This window comes from Carassius carassius, chromosome 48 (genome assembly GCF_963082965.1).
Source record: "Carassius carassius chromosome 48, fCarCar2.1, whole genome shotgun sequence".
NCBI lineage: Eukaryota > Metazoa > Chordata > Actinopteri > Cypriniformes > Cyprinidae > Carassius > Carassius carassius.
This window is the reverse complement of record NC_081802.1, coordinates 17234850-17258746: the sequence shown is the minus strand read 5'-3', so window position 1 is coordinate 17258746 and position 23897 is coordinate 17234850. Positions and strand designations below refer to the sequence as shown.

The window sequence follows — 23897 nt, the reverse complement described above, 5'->3', positions numbered from 1 at the left end:
TATCTAACTGTTATGAACAGAAGTTCATTATAAAACGCGTTATTGTAGCCTATTATAAAGCAGTGCTTAATATAGGCTACATTCAAATAGGCACATACATTTTTATATGATTAATCATGAAACACTTAGCCTATTTGAGGTTTGTTAATGAGTCATCTTACATTACTGAAGAGATAATGTCTGGCATACAAACTGCTAAATACATAATCATAACAAGAATAAACAAATTTGCCTCAGTTAGCTTTTCTTTCTTGATCTTGATTAACGATTAATCGAAACGAATCGTATGACTATCAAATCAAAGGTTCATGCAGCATTATTTATTCTTTTTTTCCTGTAGCCTAGTCAATCGCTGTCAAATAGAACTTGTCGAGTCTTACATCTCGTTCGTTCAAGGACTATCGAATGCAATTTTTGAATGTAAGCGAATGTTTTGTTTTCTATCAAAGCGATTTATTTCCCGACCGCGTCGAATCGAATCTTTTGCACGGATTCGAATCTCTTTCTCCTTCACCCACGCGCTGTCGAATCGAATCTTTCTGTCATTCCGCGTCACCTTAACTGCACCACAAATATCATGGCGTTATATTTGGAACAAAATACCAGACACATTTCTTATGAAATAACCGAGAAAAGACAGTGGCTCAAAAGAAGACACCAGTGCGTTTTGTCCTCGGCATATGGTAGTGCATTGTTGTTCTTTTTAACCCTCGTTTGTCTTTTGTAATTGGATAGGATGGTCTTATCTCATTTGCCCACCCCCTCCCTCTTCCCATCTCTCTCTCTCTCTCTCTCTCTCTCTCTCTCTCTCACTGACATCGGGGTTTCTCTTCTACAGTAAGCGCCTGACACTGACAATGTGGACATCAGCGAGGAATATATAGTGTAGACTATCATCTAAATTCGCATCGTGTTATCAGCGCATTCAACTTCATTATTACCAGGTAAGACGGTATTATTATGCCAGCTATCTTTTTCCTGTAAGCATGTAGTATTTGTATAGCTTCTATTTGTAATCTGCTCCGGTCAGAAGTGAGAGATGGTTCACAATCACAATGATCTGCTGCTGCTGTTGTTATAGCAATACAAACGCAGATGTGAACGGGTCTGCTTCAGCACCACTAATACACTTTAAACAACTAGTATGAATCGGAATGGCGAAGTTTACACCATAATGAACGTGTTATGAAACCGTTTACCCCGCAGCTGTTTGAACTTAACTTAAGATAACGCGCAGTATTCACCGAGACCAAGTTGGCTTGTACATTAAGATTTCTAACCTAGTTAATCTGATTAAGCCAATGCAAAGTGAGAGCTGATCCAACCCTGGCTAGTGATCTAGAATTCAAATCTCTACACTCCAGCTGAAGATTCTTTATTGGCTCTTTCCAGCACTGCAAGGTTATGACGCAACGTTTGGATTTCATAAGCATGTTTGTGTAGGCTAAGCTGTTTATGCATATCAACATATTGGTTTCTAGGTTCTTTAATAAAGGTTAAATACAGAACCCAAAAAAGTTCTTTGTGGTCTTTGTTGGTGTACCTTTCTAAACATGGATGACGCGTGTTTGGGTCTGGACTGAAGTTCGTTGATAGATTGGTGACCAGATGCCCAGAGGTCCGGGTGATCACTCCTTCTGGACATCAGGTTTGATTTGGGATGCTCTAATTGATCAGGTTGACCGGGAGCCGAACCCTTGCAATTAGTGCAAATACGAATTAGCTCGGGTCAGTGACTGAATGATTGAGCATCTTTGTAATTGAACTGATCCAGGAGAGCGCTTCAGTTTGGAACTCATTTTCATCCATAATCAAACCATTCTTCACTCCATCACTCTCTAATCTATCTATCTATCTATCTATCTATCTATCTATCTATCTATCTATCTATCTATCTATCTATCTATCTATCTATCTATATAATATTTGAATGTAAAAGGTGGATCTACTGATATATTAAGCATACCCTGTAACTGTTACTGCATTATATAATGTATTTGCCAATATTATTAAGGCATTTGTGGAATAATAGAATTGAGCTGTTATTTCAATTATTCTCCATAACCTAAAAATGAAGTAAAAGCGTGTCTGCTGCAGCTGAATCTATGCAGAATAAAACCCTCATTGTGCTCTTGGTATTTTCTCTGTTAAACTGTTTGGCATGTGAGCCGCTAATTCTTCTTCTCCGAAGCCCTGAATAGAGATCTTTGTTGCTGATCTTTTGCCTCGCTGTACAAACTAGCTTTGAAGTTAACGTTGGGTATTAAAAGGGTGTCCAGGGACGTGTCCGTAGCTCGAAGAACATTACTCTTTCAAAACAAAAGGAAAAAAATGGACGTTTTGCATTCGTTCGGTTTCTACAAAATGTCTATTACAAAATAAGACGTGGCCATGTAATTGCTGCAATTACATTTTTGACAAATCTACACCAAAGCACATTAGTTTTGGTTCTTTGATTAAGTCCCTTGTCAACTCAAACTGATATTCCCTCAAAGCAAGTTCATAGGAAAACAAATTGCCTCTCTGGCTGAGGAAATGACGAGGCCAGAAAAACTGATGAATGACTTGAGAAGGGGGAAAAAAGAGGATGAAGTGTAAACATCCTTTCAAAACAAAGTCAAAACCAATAGCGGCTTTGCTTGGAAGATCTTCGGACCTCCTCGTTGAAGCACCTAACACACAATGGCATTCAGCGTCGCAGACAGGCGATTAACTGTGGTTTAATCTGCACGAGGCGCTTTTCTCTTCAACATTCTGATCTACGACACTATTTTTAGGCTCACAATACAACCGCGGTTTCCCAACCCCCTAAAAACACTGCAGGCGCCTGTGAGGAATCCAGCATTTAGGATAAGAGAGCAGGCTCTCTTGGCGCTACGTGAGGATGCTAAGTTTGTCAGCGTGACATGCATGTGATTCATGCAAATTCTCCCTTGTCTCTGCCGTTTGTTTGTTTGGGGTGAGTTTGCAGCACGTGGTGCATCGTGAGGCCCTCGGGCGCGTGGTGGCAGAGCTGATCATGCACGCTTTCTGTGTTTAAAAACAGATTGGAGAAGATATTGACCACTTGCAAATATGTTGGCATCAGTAAACATAGCCCTTGGCATGAAATGTGACTCCAAACTGATACGGCTGGGGCCTTTTAAGGCACGAAATTCAGTCATTATATGTTGTTCCAAAAATCATGTGAATTTCTTTTGTCTGTGGAAAAGGAAAGGAGAGATTTTGCAGCTCTTTCCTATGCAACGTAGTGACCACATCTTTACAAACTTACAAAAAGATTGGTTATTTGCAAAACAATTGTATGAATCCTGAAGGAAACCGTTTCTATTTCCAGTTACTCAAAGCTTTTGTTATAATAGTTTTATTTATTTCTAACGGTTCAACTAAACACTTTATTTTACTACATTCCTAAATATTTACATTTGTTTATATCTACTGTAAAATACATTTTCAGTGACCTATTATTAGCATGTCAAGTATTTTAAGAAATAAGGGATTTTTTGAGGGATGTATGACCAATATATGTATAATTAAAAAAAGTAAAAAAAAAAGAGAGAGACAATATTACTTTTTATATTATTTTTATTTTTTAAATGTTGTTTCAGACCATATTGGCTATGTATTGGTCAATATTAGAATATTTAATGATGCATGTGCTTCTTTCTAACTAGTTTTACATTTAGATCATCTTGCGCCGACTTCATTCGTTACATTTAAAGTATTAATTTATTTATATCATGTTTTATCTATACTTTTTGCTTTCAGGATGTACAGTAATAAAGACAAATTTGAATTGAATTTTAATATCAGCCATTTATTGATTATTGTTCATAACATAAAAGGGAGTTTGTAAGGGATCTATTTATTTGTTTAGAACAAAATAGCTTTGAATTTTTGTATCAGCCATTTATCAGTCATTGGTCAGAACAACAACAACAACAAAGATGTAAATATTAGTGCATCTTTTGTTTTTATGTTTTGTTTATAGGTTTTATTTATATAATGCAATATATTTTTGTATTGTATTTAAAATATCAGCTATTTATCGATTATCGACCATAACATGAATTATGAAAAATAATTAATGGCTTTTATCAGTATCGAACAGAATTTTAATATTGGTGCACCTGTAGTTCGTTTTTTTTTCTCTTTATTTTTAAATCATCATGAACTCTGCCATATGGAAAATAGCTGCATGAAGATTCTTCAAAAACTCTTCTTTTGTGTTTCACAGAAAGAAAAATACAGCACACAGGTTTGGAATGAAGTGAGGGTGAATAAATCATGACAGGACTTTAGTTTTGGGTGAACTGTCCCTTTAAGTAAAAAGAAACCAGCGTATTGACAGATTGATAGCATAATAATGGCTTAACGTCTCTCTTATGAAGTAAACAAATTAGATCCATTGAGTCATGCAAAAAGAGACCAAACTTGCTGTCACAGTGTGTTTGCTGCTGAAACAACTGTTCCTCCTATAGCACTTCCTCCAGCTACAGTACATTTGTCAGCGTACACAATTATGTTTTTCCTGTCTGCTACATTTATAGGAAATGCAATGAATTTTATTTTTGACAGACTGGGCCATCGGTATCTCTTTTTGTCACAACAAAGCTTTATTTGATATTTTAGATCTTGCTTTCTGCACTCCATCAATAGATTTTTAGAAGTTGCAAATAAAACAAAGACTTAAAAAAAAAAAAACGATTTTAATGATTCTATTAAAAAAATTCACTAGTGAAAGTAAATCCTACTTTTTTTTCAGTGTGGCGTCATTTTCATTCTTCTTTCAGATTGCATGACAAATTGACAAAAAGGGGGAAAGTAATGAATGTTAATTAGAAACGGACATCATATCTCACTATTTCTTCTAACGTATAGCGTCAAGGTTGTTGCTTTTGTCTTGAGACTGTGTCTAAACTTAGAAGCGATTCTCCGTTGTGCATGTTGTTTGACACTCATATCTGCTTCAGTCGAAGTTTTCCCCCATCAATGTCAAAACAGCACCCCCCTTCCTCGCCCACTGTCAATGTCACGCTTCCAACTTTGATATATTTCTTTGGAAGAGAGGTGTTGCGATTTAGAGCTCTGAGAATTTTTAGATCAAGACGTGCTTCTTTTCTATCTCTCCAGTTCCCATCGGTATCAAAGCCAGCTGGCAAGGTTGCAATCAAAAAGCTGAAAACGCGACGCGTTTGACCTGCTCGTGAAAAGTGAGAGAACATCGTAGTTTTTTTATAAAAGGACGCACACGGTTTACTGCCTTCGACTGTTAGAGTTAGCGAGGATTGTGTAATTGTTCAGTCGATTTATGAAGGCCTCTGCTGAATCATTTCCAACAGAACGGTGCTTTCATAGAAAGAGAATACTTGTATTGTTTCATGTGTGCTAGCCTAGCGAGCAGAATGCGCGAAATGCAGCCTACTGCCCCGAACAAGCTTCCCCTTATTTTTCTGCTTTCTGAGAGATTGAGGTCATTGTTAATTAAAACACAGACACATGTTAATTAGTGTGAGATATTTTCCCCTGAATCTCTCCAACTAACGATGTCCTTCAATTAATTACCGTGTTCCTGTCTCCGCTGCAAGCTAGTGCTAGTTAAGAGAAAAAATAAAGGAAAGGAATTGTTCACCCACAAATGAACATCCGCTTATGTAGTTCACAAACGGACTTTCTTTCACCCGTGGTGCACAAAAGAAGGTGTTTAGCAGAATGTTCACGCTGCTCTTTTCCTTACAATGAAAACAGTGGTGACAGATTGTCAAAAAAGCACCTCATTTTATTTGCACTTCTGCATGTTCAATCCCAGTCACATTAGCCACTATTATTAGACTTTTTTTTAAAAAACCCTTTTTGGAGCAGGGTTGCTATTGTAAACTAAAACTAACAAGAATTGTTTTGTTAATGGAAAAAATGCTAAGCTAAATTTTGATTAGTTTAGAACAGTAAAACTAAAACTATTAAAAGTATATATATATATATATATATATATATATATATATATATATATATGATGAATTATATTTAAATTTAAAATACTGATGCTTCAAAATCACTATTATTATTATTTTTTTATTTTGTTTTCAGGAAATCTAAATGTAAAAGCAAGTGAAATTGTGATTTTGTTGGACTGTTTGTTTAGTGAAGCTGCCATAGATTTAAAACTGGCCTGAGAGAGATCCAGCGCTCTCTTAGATACTCTAATAAAGCTTGAGTAATTAAATCCAAACCGGGAGGATTTCCTGACAGCCACCAACTTTCTCCATGGTGATTTTTGGGATATAATCAATCCGACGTGTGTATCAAACACCTGTTTACCCCAAACTGAATTGCTGCCACCATCTATTTTAATCAACCACATGACAATTGCCATGGTGTGCCTGACACACCAGCTCTTCTCCAGCCCAGCAGGCCAAATGAGGATCTATCTAGTCTCCACAGAGAGATTCCCCTCAAGCTATATTTATGAGATGCACTATTCACCTACCACAGCCACAAATGATTGGTCCTTTCCTGAAAGGCATGCGTGTACCTGAGCGTTTTGGACACCTTGCCATGCCATGTTGACTTTACATTAAGAGGAAAGCTGTAAAACAATGCTATTTTCTGAAGTAGTACTTAAACGAACGAGGTGGAGAGGGACCTCTGGACTTTCCGCCACTCGTTGGAAGTCTTGATAGTGGGAGGGAGGAAAAAAAAGAGTGCCGAAAGCACTCTGTATCCTCAGAGGGACGGCTAAGCGCATAGAGAAGAGCTGCAATCCTCCATTAGACTGAAAGGTTACAGGTTAATAACTGACTGCGGAAACAGGATAGGAGAATGAATGCTTTTTGGCATTTGAGCTAAGTGAAAATTGTGTCTTGCAAACATGAGAATACAGCAGAAGGGAAGAGCGAGGTATGGTCTTTAATAGCAGGATGTTAAAGTGGACGTCAGCTCAAAATTGACCTTATTTATTCATGCGTTTCTGGTCTTATTGTGATTGATTTGGAGTGTCTTTTTTAAAATGTCTTTGCAACTTTTCATCAACACTGTTCCGCTTCTAAAACAACTAGGTCTTGTTTTGTAGGACAATACAATTAATGGTAGATTATTTATTTTATATTATATATTTAGAACATTTTATATTTTAATATGCAACCTATTTTATAAATAATTATTTTGAGAATTTTATAAGCCAAAATCTGCAATTTTAGATGAAACGCATTACTGTCTGATGACACAGGGAAACATATAAATTATACATTATAAATATAATATTTCCCTAAAGTCATGATTCATTCATTGTTGAATAATAACAAGAGTATTCTTTTTTATTCATTTGTTCACAAATCATTTTTGCTAATCTGTTATCCAACAGCAGTCGCTAATATATGAACATAATATTAATAAAATTAATCAATATTTTATGAATTTATAATTAATATATTTATATTAATATTAATGTTGTGAAAATATACAAAAATATTCATAAAAAATAATATAATAAATTATTTATTATAAATACTTTTGTAGATTTTTAGCTGTATATGTCAGGTTATAACATGTAAAATTATATAATTTAGCTCTTTTTTTTTTTTTTTTACAAATTATATAATATATATTTAGCAATTTTTTTACTTCAATATAAACTATTAATAATTATAATTATATCTAGCTGTCTGTCTATGTTCTCCAACAATAAAAAATATTGCTATCATTGACAAATATTGGTCGACTGTGCAGAGGATTTCTATTTCAGAGGATAGCGAAGCTGGACGCCGCATTCGAGCAGCATCTAATGTGCAACTTTTGAGCAAGTTCTAGGTCAAATAGTACGTCTCATCGAAAGAAAGAAAATTTAAAGTGTGCCTTTTATTTTAAACAAGCCTCCATGCATTACTCGGCTTTTCCAGCTCATGCTTGAGCGCACAATTATGTCAAGCAATGCCTTGGCTCTTGAACAAGCGTCTGAATGGTTCACTTGGTCGTAAAGAATATCGCAGAAGCACTCAAGTGCTTTATTATTTAAAACCCATCATCTGCTCATTTCCGAGTCTGGAGCCCCACTACATCTCCTGAGTTTCAATGAGGTGGATTTGTTTGTGCAATCCAAAAGCAAAACGCCCATCTGCAGTCATCAGGGAATCTAGAAGTTTATGTCCTATGGATACAACCCGTCATTGTCACCTATCTCACACCCTAGGTGATTACAATAAATGTCAAGTTTTTTGGCTTGCGAGCTACAAGGGTTGGCATTGTAAATGAGGTCAAACTCATATGCCGAGTACAGGAAGAAGGAGATATTGCTTGATTATTTTATTTGAAGGAATATGTAAAGATGCTAAAAGATCTGTACATGTGGGGCAGCAGAGACTGAAAATCTTATGCTAAAATCCTAAACTTCTAACACATGAAATACTCACAAAAATACTAGTACTGTTCTATTGCCATAGTACAATGATTGCAGTATATTAAAATACTGTGTCCAAAATGTGGAATTTTATTGGTTCCATAACAAAAAATATCATTGTAATAATATGGTGTTTGTTGAAGATATATTCATATTTAAATACCACGGTATTTGCCTGGATCTTCAAGCTACTTCAAAGAATACCATGCTATTCGCATAGTATTTAAATGCACACCATGGACGACTATGATACGTAGGTCTTTTCTTTGTGAAAATTTTACCTTTTGGACATTTACTATGGTAGTACAGTAGTATTTTTGTAAATACCATGGTACTGTGTGTTGTAACTATATTGGAAAGTATCATAGGATTACCATGTGATACCATACCTAATGCACTGAAGGTGGGACTTTGAGCAGGGGCGTAGATTACACGGGGGACGTGTCCCCCACACTTTTAATATCATGTAAATTCGTCCCCCGCACTTTTTCAGTCAAATGTGTTCGCATAGAGGTTTTCAAGAGCTGGTGTAAATAAATATAGATTTAAACTCAAAGAGACAGGATAGTCTGCGCATGACCCCATATTTTATTCTGACCCAGAATCGCTAAACACTCCTGCAGTGTGTGTTTCATTCATCCTCGAAGCCAGAGGGCACTCTCGCACAGAAAGTCATACCAGGAAACTCCTAATATGGGCAACAGCGTCCAGCTATCGCTATATGAAAACAGTTGTTTTGACAGAAGCACTGAAACTTTTGGAAACACGAAGACATTAATATACGATTGCGACAATATGGTTTTTCAAGTCATCTCCAGCAGGTGATAAATAAAGTATATGAACAATGCAGTGCTAATTGACATAGCATTTATTACAGTATATAAACTATTCTGCCTTATTATGTGATACATAAGTGTTTGTTGTATATATTAAAAAATCATTATTATTTGTTATTGTCAAGCAGTTATAGATTTCTAAGCAAATTAAAAGCTAGAAATTAGAGAATTATTAAAGTTGATTATAGTATCCACTACCAGTCAAGTCTCTTCTGTTCACCAAGCCTGCATTTATTTGATCCAAAGTACAGCAAAACAGTAAACTGAAATATTTTTACTAGACTTCTATTTGAATACATTTCAAAATGTTATTTATTGAGATTTTAAAGCTTGCTAAATAAAAGTATTCATATCTATAATTTATTTTCCAAAAAATATATATTTTTAAATGATAACTGTATAATGTTGCAAAGGCTTTTTATTTCACATAAATGCTGATCTTTGGATCCTTCTATTCTTCAAAGAATGCTGAAAAAAAATGTACTCATGTTTTAAATATTGATAATCAGCAAATCAGCATATTAGACTGATTTGATTTCTTAAGGTTGTCACACCGAAGGCTGGAGTAATTTTACTGAACATTCACCTTTCATCACAGGAATAAATTACATTTTAAAATATATTCAAATAGAAAATAGTTATTTTAAATAGTAAAAACTTGTAAAACTTTTGCTGTACTTTGGATCAAATAAATGCAGACTTGGTGAGCAGAAGAGACTTCTTGTATATTGTAATGTGTATATATATATATATATATATATATATATATATATATATATATATATATATATATATATATATATATATATATATATATATATATATATATATATAATTTCTGTCCCCCTCACTTCTGAAAAGATGGCTACGCCCCTGGACTCGAGCCATATCTGGGGGTCATAATGTCACACTTTTGAATTGAGCCAGTAAGTAACTACCTGTCAGCCACCGAGATTACAATAGCAGCAGCACAGCAATCACCCAGAAGGCACTGGGGCAGTTTTGCACAGAAAAAACAACAATTTTGTTAATTTGTCTAACAGTACAGCACATTTTTTTTCCCATCTTTGTGTTCTGTCCTGACGACAACCGACTTATATCTCTGCAGAAAATGAGAAAGCTACGCCCTTGTTTGTGAGACAGTTTCCCCTAAGTCAAATAAATAACAATGGCGAACGAGCTGCCATAATGGAAGCTCACATGTCATGAGGAATGCTCCTTAGGCGGCGCGAGGGGGGGTGTTATGCTGTGTGGGTGCATGCATGTCTTTATCCTCGAACACGTCAGAATGATTCATACGATGACAGAGAAGCCACTGTGCCGGCCACGCCATCTCTTCCTGCTCACAAGTGGCTGCTTTGTGCCTCCGTCACCCTCGGTGCAGAGATGGCAGGACACGACAAGCGGGGACCAATTCAGAGAGAGATGTCCAAGACCGGTGAGGAGGAGGAGAAAGAGTGAGGAGAGACAGCAGTGGGGAGTCTTGCCAAGTCGGCAGGCAGCATCCATTCCCATCTTGAATGTAATATCCTAATGTGCTCTTGGAATCGCAAAGCTAATAAGGAAAGAGATGGGGAGGGAGGGGAGGCAAGGAAAGAAGGTGGCCCTTTTCAATAATGAAAACTGGGCAGAAATCTCTCAAGCAGTGAGAGAAAGAGAGCGAGAGAGGCCTACCATAAATTACCGAGTCAGGAAGTGACACGCACGTCTCCAAAAGCTCTTGGAAATGCCAATATCTGGACTTATTTGTAGTGCAAAGATGCGGCAGTTGCAATCCTGAGCAGAGAAAGGGCTTTGCTGGGTGGAAAATTCAAGACTGAAGCATTGCTGACTGTGAACCTCAATCCAGCTGGTGTAAAGGAAACAGCCGACTGCTCAAATTTATCTGTCTCTTCATCATGCTTTTCTTTCTCCCATCTTTTCGTAGAGCTCTGGGATTTGATTGTTGCTCCAAAACACAAATCTGTCCATTTAAAAAACAATTTTGACAGTGTTGTAGTCAAGTCCAGGTTATTTGAGTCTGAGTTAAGGCAGAGACCTGAGTAGGAGCCAGATCCAAAAGAAACTAGTCAAGACTGAGTCGAGTCTACCGTGTTGGTTCAGAGACAAGACAGAGACCCGAAGAAGGCAGAGTCCGAGTCAAGACACAGACCTGAAGAGGATCGATTCCATGGCAAGACCAAGACCAGTAATGGATTGAGTCCAAGTCAAGACCGAAACTAGAAGAGGGTCGAATCTGAGTTAAGAATAAAACTAGATGAGGGTCGATTCCAAGTCAAGAAGGAAACCGGAAACCAGACCAAGTCCAGAAATGGTTTGGGTCCGAGTCAAGACCTAAACCAGTAGATGGTCGAGTCGAGACACAGGCCAGAATAGTATTGATTCCAAGTTTAGACCAAGACCAGAAATGGGTCGCGTCCAAATCAAAATCAGAAGGGGCTTGATTCGGAGTCAAGGCAGAAACCAGAAACCAGATGGACTCCAGGAACGGTTTGGGTCCAAATCAAGAATGATATTAGAAGGTGGCTAAGCCAGAGTCAAGGTCGAGACCAGAATAGGGTTAAGCAAGAGTCAAGACACAGGCCTGAAGAGTATCAATTCCAAGTTAATACCAAGACCAGAAATTGGTTGAGTCCAAATCAAAATCAAAACCAGAAGAGGGTTGATTCTGAGTCAAGAAAGAAACCACAAACTGAACGAATTTGAGTCAAGACAGAGACCTGAAGAGGATTGAATCTGAGTCAAGATCGACAGACACAAGACAGAGTCTGGACTCAAGTTTAAAATGGATTAAAAATACTGATGAATCATATTGTACTAAACATTTAGTCCAGTCAAATGCTCTCTAGAATTTGAATGCCCTTCCCTTTAATACAACCTGCCACATACTAACATTAGCAATCAGGAATGACTAACGCAAACTAAACTTCAAAAATAAAATCTATCTGTAGGAAAGAGAAAAATCAAAAATATCTCTTTAACATCACAATTGTTTCTTCTAGATGGCAGTGCAACTTAAATGGAGAGCAAATTGAGACTTTTGCTTAGGGCTACTGTAGTTTACCACAAAATGTGTTTTCTTCTGTGGAAAACAAAAAAATATATTTTGAAAAATGTCTCTGCATGTTTTCTTCCATATAATAAAAGTCCATTTTTATTTCAGATGCCGTTGCTTGGACAAAAGCTATTGAAACATTCTTTGAAACATCTTCTTTTGTGTTCCACAGAAGAAAGTCATGCAGGTCTGGAATAACATGAGTAAATTATGTATAAAGAACACAAGACATGGTCAATTTTCGATTTCATGTTGACTTTAAGTGAACATAACTGAGAACTATAATGTCTCCTGAGCAATAAAATCCTCCACCTTATTGCTTTCCTTAATCTCTCTCTCTCTCTCTCTCTCTCTCTCTCTCTCTCTCTCTTGTTTTCTCACCTCCTTGTTTTCTATTGAATATACATGTCTGTGCTGGTAATTACTGCACAGATCTCTCTGTTATGTATCGCAGAGGATGTGGTGTCAGTATGAATTAGGGATGAGACAGCCCTGCAGCTGACGTCTGCACTCGTTTTGAAGATATAATCATCCACCCTTGTGGCTCCACCCGCACTCGTTTCCGTCCCCACCTACTCATTACGCTAAAATACAAGCTAATCACTATTATTAGCCCACTAGGTTTCTGCAAAATAAATCGATTAGTCTGACCTAGTTTGATTTAAGGTTTATAAACAGGGCGAGGTTTAGTAGAGGTTTAGCGGCTCCCGTGCTGGTGGGATGATGGCACTGTCATGGCGCCCCGGCTTAGTTTTAGCAGCGGCATCTACGACCAGGATCAAGGCCGTACCCTGCACAGTCCTCAGAAATAATCTAATTTCTCTTTCCCGGAATAGGCAAATAAATCTCACTACAGGAGAGACGCAAGCTTGGGCTCCACAGTACAGAACGGGATAGTTCTATCCCCATTTTGTCCACCATTTCTGGCTTTGTCTCTTTAACGTTGCAGTTTACGTTAGGAGTACGTGCATTAAATATATATGATTAAAAAAAAAACATTATTGCAATATTTATAGGTCTTTGAAAAATACGTTTACAGTGTAGTTGTCCTAATGGAGTATCACTCACTCTTACAATACTTGTATTTAATCAGTAAACACTTTACTTTTAAAGAAATATGCGCCAAAAAACACTTGCATTTGAGCATGCACTTTTATTTTTACACAGCGTTTGTGTTTCTCTGCGGCATGCTGCATTTCTTTACCTCGGCACTGAGCTGCTTATCATTCTAGAGGCTGGTTAGCACTTGCTGGCTTTGATCAAACCCTGTTTCTAGACACCCCTCCACTCCCGCTTTACTCTGCTTGCCATGAAAGACCCTGACGCCCATTGCCTCTGCATCTCTCAGAGGTGCTATGGGTGGTTTTGAAGGAATGTCATAGGTGGTTATGAGTGGGTGAGAAGTGCCAATCTCTCGGTGGTTCCCCCAGCCCTGTCCTCCCACCCCACGCTAAGCCGTTTGTTGCTGGCGTGACAGTTGCAACCGCTAACCGTTGCTAAAAGTGGCCTGCTTTTCCTAGCACTGGCTAATCTCACTTTGTTTCGCCAAGCTCCTAGTTTCCACAGAGCCAGCACCTGAATAACAGCATTTGCTTTTAAGAGCTGGCCCGGGCCGAGCTAGAGGGATTTATGGGGCGAAAGCTTCATCGCTGCAGATCAATCAAAGCCCACTAAATGCATTCATACACTTATAATTCAAGACTGGATGTTAATCATTCAATGCTAGAGTGTTTTTGTTTGTGGCTAGGGATTTTTTCCCCCTTCTTTCTGTCTGCCGAGTGCCTAAAATATTTAACAGGGCTTGCGCTATTTTTGGACGGAAGCTCATTCTCCCTCACTGTGTGTGTTCCTTTTCTTTTTTTCTTTTCTAACCATGAGACAACGACTTCTGAAATTCAGTCGGATGCAGTTTATAGCTGTGCCAAACCAAGCAGAGTAGGGCTTTGAGGTATGACAGCGTTTACCTGGCGACGGTTGAAATGTGTTACTGGGTAGAGATTCTGCTCTACCATTTATACTGTTATAGCTGTTTTACTAAATACATGTACTATGTGTTTGTTGATATTATTATTATTATTATTATTATTATTATTATTATTATTATTATTATCATCGACAAATACTCTATAAATCAGATTAAGTAAATAAGTTATAAGTAAATAAGTATTATTATTGTTGTTCATATTTTGTTTATTTATTCATATTTTAGTTTATTTTAAATTGAATAAATAATAATAACAATAAATAATAAATAATAACAATAATGTTTCTTTATTAATATTTCAGTTTATTTTAAATGAATGATAATAATAATAACTATTATTATTATTTAGTTCAGTTTATCTTAACTTAATAATAATAATAATAATAATAATTAGTAAACATATAATAATAATAATAATAATAATAATGAGTAATTATATAAATAAATAAAATAAATAAAATATTAAAGTTATAATAATAAAACAAATAAATAAATGTTTTCTTCAGATAAGAATAGGAATAATTTATACTGTGTATATACACTGGTCATATCATTAAAATAATTAATTCATTGGCTTGAATTTTAATCTAAACATTAATACAATATAAATTTTAAGCAAAACTGTATAAGATTTTTTCAAGAAATCTATTTCAAATGATTGTTCTTACTCAGTTGGCACATTTTTTGATTAAGCCAAAACCTCACTGTATTCTGTTGAATTTGTTAGATCTATTTTGGGTCCAACCACCCAGTCCTAACAGAAAGTATATGGAAGACAAAAGAAGTTTGTGTCTTGGATAGCGATTGGTGCTTTGAAGATATTCTGTATGCAAATGAAAGAAGCTGGCAGGTGTCACCATTCACTAAGGACATGTAGCCTATCCGCGTGCATGTTAATCACTTTCAATGCATCCTAGATCTGTCTATTTTCCACCATTTTCTTCCTTCTTCCCACTTCTCCCTGCTGTGCATCTGTCCATCACAATGACAGACAGATGGGATGTGCCCTGGAAAAAGCAAATCTGCATGGAAATCTGCAGTTGTGACAGACAGAAAGACCAAAGTCCTGTATTCGGAGACAAATCTCGTCCAGAAAAAGCTAATCTAAGAGCAGCTTCAGTTGGTAATGCTCTTAGCCTCATTCACCGCGGTGTGATTTCCCACAGGGCTAAAGGTCAGGTGCGTGTTGGCTCGCTGTCAGTTGTCCACAGGGTGTTGATGTGAAGTCATCTCTTCCTAAAGGACCGTCACAAATCTCGATGGATGTCATGAGACATTTGACTATTAATCGAAGGTTTGAAGTGTCGTTCACAGAATGTTAAACACTTGCTTCTGCCCAATTAAATTTGAAGCCTTCAGATATAATTTTTGGACACTTATCCTTCTTGATGAAAAGGCATTTTGTTGTTGGTTACTGCTTCGTTAGCTGGTAGAACTGATAAAACCTGGTGAGGCCGGTTAACCTGCTTGAACTAGTAAGTGTAGAGAGGTATCGATGTTAAAATGCATGTTTTGGTTGCCGATAAATTATATTACAATTCCTCAAACTCAATCCAAAATAATTTCAATCACAAATAATTTTTGTCTAAATGAACTAAAACTACTAACAATACTACAGTTGTAATAATAATGAGTGAACTAAAATCAAATATTTTAAACCCTGCCTTATAATTAATCAAATTAAAAAAAAAGTATTTATTTTGAGATTAGCTAATTATTTGTATTTATTTGATTTTATTATTTTTCAATGTAAGAATATGTATTATTTTAATTGAATTTATTTGAATATATAATAATATGCTTTAAATTACAGGATGTGTTAAGTTTTACTAAATTAAATACATGATTAATCTTATTTTCTAATGTTTAATGAACTTTCTAATACTATTTATTATTATTAAAAAACATTTGAAATCATGTAATATTGATGGTAACAATAATAATAATAATGTTATTAATTTTTAGAATTTATTTAATGTTATCATGTATGTTTATATACACAGAATGCATATAAAATTATAAAATATATCAAAATATAGATAGAAATATAGATGAAAAGTAATCCGCAACAACCAAAAATAGCAACTGTATGCAATTATAAATAATTATAATAACAGACTAAACAAAATGTGTAGAAATATGTATGTTTAAAAATGATATAAAATTCCATTTAACTCAATTCAGATGGCCTTTTCTCTAAAGATGCATCATATAAGTACTATGCAAAGTATATTGTGCATAAATTGATACATTTACTGGAATGAGATTAAATATCCTGCATCAGAAATAATGCAATAAATTGGGGCAATCTATAATATCAGCTGATAACTGTATATTGGTATATTATATATCTCAGCGTGTAGATGCTTAAGCTAGTTGAGAGTTGCACAGAACAAGCGTTACCTTACCGTCACGGCAGGCATCGCTGCTTTTCAGAACTGATATGTGAGATTGTATTCCTTCTTGTCTTTTCTCATTATCTTCCCTGCATCTTTTAAAACAAATGTCACCCATACGTAGCGCCCAGTTGTAATAAGGTTTATTATGACACCTCGAGCGTGACCACCGAACATGCTGTCTGGGATTAGACTCAAAGGTCAACGTAGCGTTTATGGTGAGATGAACGACCGTGGTTTGAGGTATAGCTTTGAATACCTGCCACGACATGTGCCTCTCGTCTGAAGAGCAGCATGGAGGATTTTCCTCGTGTTTTGAGTAGTTTTGAGTAGTTTTTCCACACATGGCCTCCCAGAGCCCAACACAAAGCCCTTGTTGAAGCTGTGAGATAGTTTCTCATTAGAGAGCTGGCTGCTTTGATTGAGTTTTTTACTTGAGCGCTAGTGTTGAGATTTGGTTTTTGGATTACCGCCATGATGGATTATACAACTGGTGGTCTAGACAGTTTGGATCGCTTGCTGTTAAGTGTCCTAGTTTATACCGGCCTTACAAAACAAGTATTACAATCAGTTTTGTGCCGGTTAAAACATTGTTTAATTAACGTTTGTTAATTACATTTTGTCTTTGGGATTTTTAAAGGAGTAGTTCACCCAAAAATAAAAAAAAAATTGGATAAGTTACTCATCCTCAGGCTATCCGTGTATTTCTTCATTAGATTTGGAGAAATGTAGCATAACATCACTTGCTCAGCACCGATTCTTCTGCATTGGATGGGTGCCGTCAGAATAAAAGTCCAAACAGCTGATAAAAACCTCACAATAATCCACAAGTAACCTACACCACTCCAGTCGATTAGTTAATGTCGTGTGAAGACAAAATCTGTATGTTTGTAAGAAACAAATCCATCATTAAGTCATTTTAACTTTAAACTGTTACTTCTGGCCAAAATACGAGTCCGTAATCCATAATAACGCTTCCTCCAGTGGAAAAGTCCATCTCCTGTTGTTCTCGAACACCAATTTTTGTTTTGAAATGTTTTGGACTGTTTTGAACTGGTCATGATCTGTGCATATTTCTCTCCTGATTCAGACAAGACTATTATTTTTTTTCTTTACATTTTTATGGAAAAAGCAATATTATGGGTAGTACAATTTATGGGTAGTAGTATGGGTAGGACTTATATTTTATCAGCTGTTTGGACTCTCATTTTGACGGCACCCATTCACTGCAGAGAATCCATTGATGAGCATGTGATGCAATGCTACATTTCTCCAAATCTGATGAAAAATAAAAGAGCAGTCCATTTTCAGCGACTTTTCATTTTGGGGTGAAATAATCCATTAAATTGGGATTCTGTTGTTTCTAAAGACAGAGGCTCATGGGATAGATGTGGGTTACAGTAACTGAAGGTCACAGCTCAGAATGGCAGGTCACGCTGGAATCATGCATATCCATTATTTTTATTTCTTGTTTTTGGCTGACACTCGGAGTTGCCAATTTAGGTGCCTGTTTTAGAGCGCTGGCGTTCCACTCAATGTAAGCGCCCACATTTAAGGACCGGTTTCGGGTGTTTTATTGGTGTGGCGTCACTCCAGCATTAATGAATAGGTGTTACGGCCCAGCTCTGCCTCTGCTCAGTGAGTGAATGCAGCATAATGTGTACATTTGTGTTTAAAGAGTCTTGAAAGAAGAGTAACCATAACACAATTTAACTTTAGAGTAAATATACAGATATATATATAATTTTCCTTTCTTTAAAAAAAAAAAATAATTATTTCCTTTGATTTTGAGGTGAAAAAGTATTTTTTAAATGGTTTTGTTAGATTGCGTAACACAATGACTGTTCAGTTGTTCAGTGAACATAGTCGTCTCCTCTATGTGCCGACGACACACAATTCAAATAAACCGTAATGAAAGCCATAAAATTCTGACTGCATATTCTGAAGAGAGGGATCTTGACATCCGTGTACCTGCATTTTAATTTCCACCCTGACCACTCCACAGGCCTCGAGTTCCTCCAGCAGGGATCAGTCAGAGCCAGATGGAGATGTCTTTTCCTGCAACTCAAATATTACTCTTTCATTCCCCTATCTCCATCGTCACAGGGTTTCGGGCAGGCTGTAAAAATATCATGACGCACTGTCTTCCGATTGCCAAATTATATTACATTTGTTAGCCGTCTGACTCTTTAGTGGCTGGTAAAACACAGGAGCCAAAAAACAGAGGCTTGCAGATGTAATCGGATGAAGAACAGCTCGGCTCAAATTACAACCAATTTAGGTGCAAGGACAAAATGTACATATCCGTAACGTGTCCTCATTACATTTAGTGGAGCCATTCAGAGATCAGGTGATGGACAAATCAAGGGAAAGCAGAGGAACGAAAGGAAAGGGAACTCTGGTTTACATTTTGCTGACTTGATGTTGGGATTTGAACATCTGTATTTGGACGTTAAAACAGATGAAAAATCTTTTTTTTTTTTCATTAAAAGAAGGACTTTGTATGGGCTTTTTGATTTGGCCTCATAAGAAACTATTCAGAACATCCATAAAACAATATAGAACACCTAAGAAACCACTAAAACCCAATCAGAACACACTAGCAACTGCATAGCAAAATAAAAACCATTTACCACACCTTGGCGATAATCAGCAACTGTATATCAAAAAAAAAATTAAAACATTTAGAACAACCTATAAACCGCTAAAACCCAATCAGAACACGTTTATGAAATGTACAATATAATGCACAACAATATGCTAAAAACAATTCAAAACAACCTAGCAAGTACAACATCAATGCATTAACACCATTTTGAAGATCATAGCAACTGCAGAGCAACTTGAAAAAAATAGACTGGGTATTTCATTTCTTCTTCCACAAAAATGCTAGGAGAAATGTTGATGGGGCCATTAGGGAACCTAAATGATTAAATTCTTATTCTGACTCTCATTCTTCTCTGTACTCTTCACATCCTCTACCTTTAATCCTCCACAGAGTTTACGTGACACAAATGATCCGAGTCAAAGTTCAGGTCAGGATTAGTTTATCAGTTATGCTGAGATCATTGGGAGCGAGCCACTGTAGAAAGCTCGTTATTTTTGTATTTATTTTTATTCTTTGAAAGTCTTATCCCAATCCAGTGGAGTTCTTATCCACTCTTATCCTGCTCTTAACCTTTGAATCTCCACAGACACTTGTCACGAGTCTCTGCAGGGAACAAAATCGCCTGACCGGCCTATTTGATAACTAGTACAGATGAGAAACGCCAGGCCTCTAATTTACACATTTATCTTATTTAGGAATATTCCAAAATCTATGCTAATTAATAAGCGTATCTTTCTGCCCAAGTCTCACAATGTCCTGTTAAAAAGCTTCCTAAACCTCTTCTGGTTTTTTGAGTGAGTTGTCACTAGTGTTGTTTTTGGCGACCTGTTTTAATTTGAGTTTTAGTCTAGTCTTTGTGTGTTGTCATTTTAGTTTTTATTAGCTTTAGTCACGTTCATACTCTTTTTAGTCTCGTCTAGTTTTAGTCGACGAAAACTGATGACATTTTAGTCTAGTTTTAGTCAATGAAAATTGTATTTAGGCTCTTTTTTTTGTAATGAAATTCTACTTAACCCAGTCAATATAATATAAGTTCCTAGTAGTATAGAAAAAAATAAAACCAATTTTTAGTCAAACCCATTTCAAACAAGGTTATATTATTATATTATTCTTACCTTATAGACTCAAGAATACATCCATTCCAGACAAGGAAGACTCTCTGATTAGAATTGACAAACTTTAATTTCCCAATCAAACATGTTAGAAGTACACACATCGGTCCCTTTCTCTAGGACTTATCTTTGTTAGTTGTCGTCTTCTAAACAATGCCACGATTGGGGCTTGAGGAAGTGACATCGCAGTGTGACCTGATGCAGACCCTGAAGTGAGACTCCGGAAACAGAATTACTGCAAAATAATAATAATAACGCGACAAAATGATGTTATAACATTTTGTTTTGTCTCGGTTTTGATCAACGAAAATTAAGAGACATTTTAGCATAGTTTTTATTTTGTTGACCACATTTAGTCTCGTTTTTATTCGTCAACAGTATTGCATTATACATTTAATTATAGTCATCATCACATGACCAGCATTTACGTTGCGTCTTGTCACATTTTCGTCACGTGATAAAAATTTGTTGATGACGATATTTATAATTTTTCGTTGACGAAAGCAACATTAGATGTCACATAACTTTTTTTGTAAAGTCTTACAGGAACAAATTATATGCTTTTTGTGAGATCGGTCTGCTATGTTACATGCAACCCTGTTTCAGATTCTGATAGTAGTATTTAATGCATATACATCTATTATAAATGTATCTATAATTGTATTATTATTATTATTATTAAACGTTCACACATTTTAAACTATTTAAAAAAATCCTACATTTGTCAACAAAAATCATAAACTTTAGTTATTTATCTATTTATTTATTTTAAAATTCACACCTTTTAACTGTTTAGAAATGTTCTACCTATGCATTTATTTATTTATGATTAATTACTATGTTATGATAGTATTTTAGTATTTTGTTTATCCATCTAATGGTATTTTATGTTTATAACTTGGCTAATAAAAGTATCTATAATTGTATTATTATTGTTGTTGTTGTTATTATTATTATCATTAATCATATTTTCAATCATCTTTTCAATTGTATTATTAAATGTGTTATACCAGTATTCAAAAATGGCAAACTTTTTTTTAAATCTTATATTATATAAACTGTTTTCTATGTTACTTGCAGTCCTGCTACTGATTATAATAGAAGTATTTTATGTTTTACATGTTTTTTTTCCTTAATTTTATTTATTTTATAATCTCTAAATATTTGAGATATATATATATATATATAGATAGATAGATAGATAGATAGATAGATAGATAGATAGATAGATAGATAGAATTTATTTTACCATTTGCATGTTTATGAAAAGAATCTATGCCCTGATCTGCAGTGTACACTGCAGGGGTTTATCAGACATAAAGCGTTCCCGTAAGCAAGCAGCGAGTAATGCAAGTATCCATAACCTGAAACTATTGATCATGGGGCTCCTCACCCCCATCCCAGCATCTCTAGTGGCTTCTCGGGTTGCTTGCATCCTCATGATCATGTGGAACCAGAGTAAAGTGACAGATTGATTGAATGACCTTCAACTTAGACAGAGGTCAATGGTCCAGATAGGCGTTTCTCTCAAATGACAACCAATACATACTCTCAATACCTTAAACTGAAGGACGAGGACTAGAGGAGGAGGAAAATAAAAGGTTTACTCAACTGTATCAGTAAATAAATGAGAACACCGGAGGTAAAAAAACAAAAAACATTTTCCATGGTTTAAAAGAGGGCACAATAAAACATGCTTACATTTTTATGCATCAAGGGATTGATAATATATATATATATATATATATATATATATATATATCACATTTGAAAGTCCCTCTATTTTTTCCCTACTTTTTAATGCTTTAACTTTAGCCATAAACAGCAGAATATAATTTGCATAAGCTCTGCCTTTAAAAAATAATTCAGTTCAATAGAAGGAAAAATAAATATACTAGAAATAGCTTGGAATATTTTACAGAAGGGTAAGAAACAAATGCACGTCAAATAATTCCCAACAGGATTGCATCGCATATATTTTTTTAAATACGATTTCTAGCTATGATGTGTCTGTCTGCGTTGTAATAAATGTATCCAGAAAATTGGTTGTAATCTGAGAGAATCTGCAGCATATGTAGGGATCTCGCCTGAGGGGCTAATGTGTCCCGTGCGCTGCAGAGCACTCATTTTCTCTGGCGTGAAGAGGATTTTAACAGATGACTGCTCGATCGGAAGAGGGCTACGTGACTTTAGCGGGCCCTGGTTCCATGTCCTGTGAGAAAACATACACTAGAGACTTAGCCTTATGGCATTTGCCTTGTGAGGTTAGACTTCAACAGAGAAAAATTAAATTTGCACAAGTGTTCAAATGTGAGTAACTGGCTGCAGTATTGTGACTGTGGCGCTCAAGTTAAAAGTTGCTTCGTTTCCATTCCACTGCCCTGTGTCTTGCATTTTTTCAACACAAAAACATTTTCTGTGTGAATGGCCCTTTACTGATACTTTAACAAACCTCCATACACTAGGGGGCGATAGAGTTGCTTTCAAACATCTGTGCAATTGTTTAAAGAGAGTTAGCTGAAGTCATTATGTTTACAGATAGCTACATGAATAACACATGTAGCTATCTGTAAACATGCTGACTTCAGCTAACTCTCTTTAAACTGTTTTTCTGTAATGAAAGTATTTGACCTGAAGGAGAAAGCCAGTGGTACATGGTATAAGCTAATGCTCAAGCAGCATATTGCTTAATGCTAATGCTAACGTAGAACATTGCGTAAATAATTGTATCCTGACTAGGGCTGCACGATGTGTCGTTTAAGCATCGATATCGCAATGTACAAATCCACGATAGTCACATCACAGGATGTGCGATGTAGGCTGTCGTAGTTGATCCGTTATTCATTAACCGTAGGGGCCAGCTGCTCCCCGGCCCTTGACGAATGTGATTCGCGGATTAATTGCACAGCTTAACCATCATAGAGTGAAAGTTTATCATTTGCATGTGTTATTAAGTCCTGTCAGTTTAACAGGGCAGAGAGATAGAGCGAGTGAGAGAGAGAGCGCGTTCGAGAGAGAGAGAGAGAGAGAGACAAAGGGAGAGAGAGAGAGAGAGACAGAGGGAGAGAGAGAGCGAGAGAGAGAGAGAGAGTGAGCGAGAGAGAGAGAGAGAGAGAGAGAGAGGGCGAGACAGAGAGAGAGACAGAGGGAGAGAGAGCGCGCGAGAGAGAGAGAGCGCCTGCCGCACGCTCACCGTCTTCAAACAACACGAGCGCTGTCTTTCTCTCTCTCCCTCGCGCATATTAATCAATTGACACGATGGCGTCGATGTTTAAATCATTTAAAATGAGAATTTAAGTGTAATCACCCCATTTTTGTTTGTAAAAAAATTTGATTAGATTTCATATCGCAATATATATCGCAGAAAAATAAAATATCGCAATGACATTTTTTCCCAATATCGAGCAGCCCTAATCCTGACACAAGACATGACATTTTGTTTGTGTGGATAGAAGCGCCTGTGTTAATATACTTTTATAGTCTATGTTTTTAGACCTTTTAATGCTAATGTTTG

General features: G+C 36.1%; 1 protein-coding gene across 5 annotated transcripts in view; it reads left to right on the top strand.

The window, feature by feature from the left end:
* LOC132131123 (poly(rC)-binding protein 4-like) overlaps positions 1 to 23897 on the top strand; it is an 82728-nt gene that overhangs the window by 841 nt on the left and 57990 nt on the right. For 3 of the 5 annotated variants that reach the window (XM_059543077.1, XM_059543074.1, XM_059543078.1), the window contains exon 2: positions 839 to 944. The exons of 1 other annotated variant lie outside the window; for it this stretch is intronic. The gene's annotated coding sequence lies outside the window, so the exon portion shown is untranslated. Of the gene's footprint in view, positions 1 to 658; positions 684 to 838; positions 945 to 23897 lie in introns of those variants that run through there. One more of the 5 variants, XM_059543075.1, reaches the window with a different exon arrangement.